Below are 3,176 nucleotides of genomic sequence, written 5' to 3' on the forward strand. Positions count from 1 at the left end.
CAGACAGAATATGTTGTTCTATTCAATTGTACAGAAGCTGTCCCAGACAGAATATGTTGTTCTATTCAATTGTACAGAAGCTGTCCTAGACAGATTATGTTGTTCAATTCAATTGTACAGAAGCTGTCCCAGACAGAATATGTTGTTCTATTCAATTGTACAGAAGCTGTCCCAGACAGAATATGTTGTTTTATTCAATTGTACGGAAGCTGTCTTAGACAGAATATGTTGTTTTATTCAGTGATACAAAACAAAACAATAGTACAGAAAATATGTTAGAGAAGACACATTGCTTCAACTGGATAGTACAGAAACTGTCCCAGACAATTCACGTTGCTTCAATTCATTGAAACAGAAGCTATCCTAGACAAAACATGTTGCGTTACAACGCGCTAAAAAGTGCTTATTGTGCGTGTCTGAACTAAAAGTAATTATATATCAATGCATAAAAATAAATAGATAAGCTAATATCTTTAACAATAACAAATATTCGATACAAGTAAATAACTCATTGTTCTGTTCTACTAATATGAACATAACTTGAAATTAAACGTTTGCAATGCCCCCAAATGAGTAATAATAAAACTGAATATACCTTAAAGTGAGCATGATGTTGTAAGCTATATTTTTAATATTTTGGTTTAGATATTTGTTCCCAAAATGAGTTTATCATGATATAATGATAACGTAACATCATGAAGCTTCTTGTAGTATGTAGAAAACTAGTACAGTATAAGTGAGTGAGTTAATTAGTTCAGTCAGTTAAAGTGTTGTAGCTAGACAGTGGGAGTTCTTTGATTAAATTAGTTTATTCGTGAATGATTCAGTCTTCGCATTGGTTACTTAGTCACGCAGTGATGAGAAGTTAGTCAGTGAGTCAATCAGCGTGTTTATTATCGATAGATTAGCGAGTAAATTTTGCTAGTTAGGCGTACATTTGTTTCGGGATTTCTGTTGAAACGTTTAGCTGTGACGTTAGGCCTACTGGTGAACGTAGCCTGTAATCTGTATAGAATATCACTGACGAAATCAATTAATCCGTTATCATTAAGCGAACTGTATTTCACATTATAGTTAGCAAAAAATCCGAAAGGACCTGCTCAACGATAGATCACGTTATAGCAATAATTTATTTGACAATACAAATAAATAGGCTTCCATGGGCGACTTTTGCTCAATCAAAACTTAAACAAATTTCTTAGGAAACTTACTGATAACAGATACTGAAATTAAAGACTAGTTTATTTGTATGTTTACATCCGGTTTCACTTAAGGGATATGCGTGGTCTAGTGGTTAATATATAGGGCTGTGGATCGAAGGTTCGAGACGTGATAGACACGTTATAAAAATGTCAGTCAATCCCGTTATTTGGTAAAAGAGCTGGTCAAAACCAATTGTGGCAGAGGTTGCTGCTAGGTTCCTTTCCCCTGACAGTAATTCCAAATTAGGGAAATTTATATTTGAAGGTTTCCTCCTTATCCACTTAAACCATCTACACTCAAAGTGTCTTTCAATGATTAAAATCACAGTTTCCATTCTTCCCATGGGCTTAAAACTTACATCACTTAAACAATCACACTGGAATCTTTACATTTCTATAGAACATCAAGGTTCTTCTTACTTAATAATTTCATCATTTCTAAATGTTCGTACTGACTATGTATTTGTAAGTGGATTTAACTGTACTTGTTAAAAATGTTAGCACCTAAGCTATTCTGAAGAAACTTGCAAATGTTTTTTATTGATATGGTATTTCAAAGACCGTGGTTTCTGACAAAGAACCGGAAGTTTTATCTTATTTGACGGCAGAGACACGTAAGGCAATAGGAGCTAATTATGTACGTACTAAACTTTACTATTCCCAGTCAAGCGTGACAGAAATATTTGTTTGTTTGTAGTTAAGCATAAAGCTACATCACGGATATCGAAACTTAGTTTTCAGCGTTATAAGTCTTCAGACTTACCTTTGAGCCACTGGAGGACGTGACAGAAAGATTTGTTTGTTTGTAGTTAAGCACAAAGCTACATCACAAATATCGAAACTTAGTTTTCAGCGTTATAAGTCTTCAGACTTACCTTTGAGCCACTGGAGGACGTGACAGAAAGATTTGTTTGTTTGTAGTTAAGCATAAAGCTACATCACGGATATCGAAACTTAGTTTTCAGCGTTATAAGTCTTCAGACTTACCTTTGAGCCACTGGAGGACGTGACAGAAAGAGCAGAGAAACATATTTCACAAAAGTTGGGATGGTCATTTACTTGGCACTTAAAAAACAAACACCAATGTTCCCAAAACTTGGGATGGTCACTTACCTGGCTCCTTAAAAAAAACGGCTAATTCAGCAATCGACAGGTTCTATATCAAGCAAACTACAATTGTGACATCATTTGAAATCAGCTTGGAATCGTCTGGCTGAGTACCTTCCCCAAGGCCTAGATTGTTCATGTTGTTTGTTGAATTTTGCCCAAAACTTTGAATTAAGAAACATCTATTTGATCATCACTATTGTAGGACACCCAAGACACCAAATTACGAGACACCAAAATTGTTGTCTTTTAGTGGTGACGGGACGCGAGCCACGGACTATCAGATCCACAATCCGTCATTCTAATCACTAGACCCCCTCTCGACCCCAGACTAATAAAAACTAGAAGTCAAGAGGTAATGTACAAGAAGCACAGAGGAAACATAGACGATTAGAGAAGGCGGCCACTAGTGGCTCAAGTAAGTGATGTTAAAACTACATCTCTTCTCTTCTACCGCAAAATAAACTTGCTTGTAGATGGACCGGCCCTTATAAATTCTGTGATGTATAAACGATCCTAGAAGTGAGGCTATACATGATAAATATCACGTTTGTTTGTTTTTTGTTTCGTGCAAACGTACACAAAGGTTATCTGCCTTAGCCGTCCCTAATTTAGCAGTTATAAACTAATGGGAAGGTAGTTATTCAACACACTCATCACCAACTCTTGAGTTATTCTGCGTTAGCCGTCCCTAATTTAGCAGTTATAAACTAATGGGAAGGTAGTTATTCAACACACTCATCACCAACTCTTGAGTTATTCTGCTTTAGCCGTCCCTAATTTAACAGTTATAAACTGATGGGAAGGTAGTTATTCAACACACTCATCACCAACTCTTGAGTTATTCTGCTTTAGCCGTCCCTAATT

The sequence above is a fragment of the Limulus polyphemus genome, unplaced genomic scaffold (genome assembly GCF_000517525.1).
Source record: "Limulus polyphemus unplaced genomic scaffold, Limulus_polyphemus-2.1.2 Scaffold10582, whole genome shotgun sequence".
NCBI classification, from domain to species: domain Eukaryota; kingdom Metazoa; phylum Arthropoda; class Merostomata; order Xiphosura; family Limulidae; genus Limulus; species Limulus polyphemus.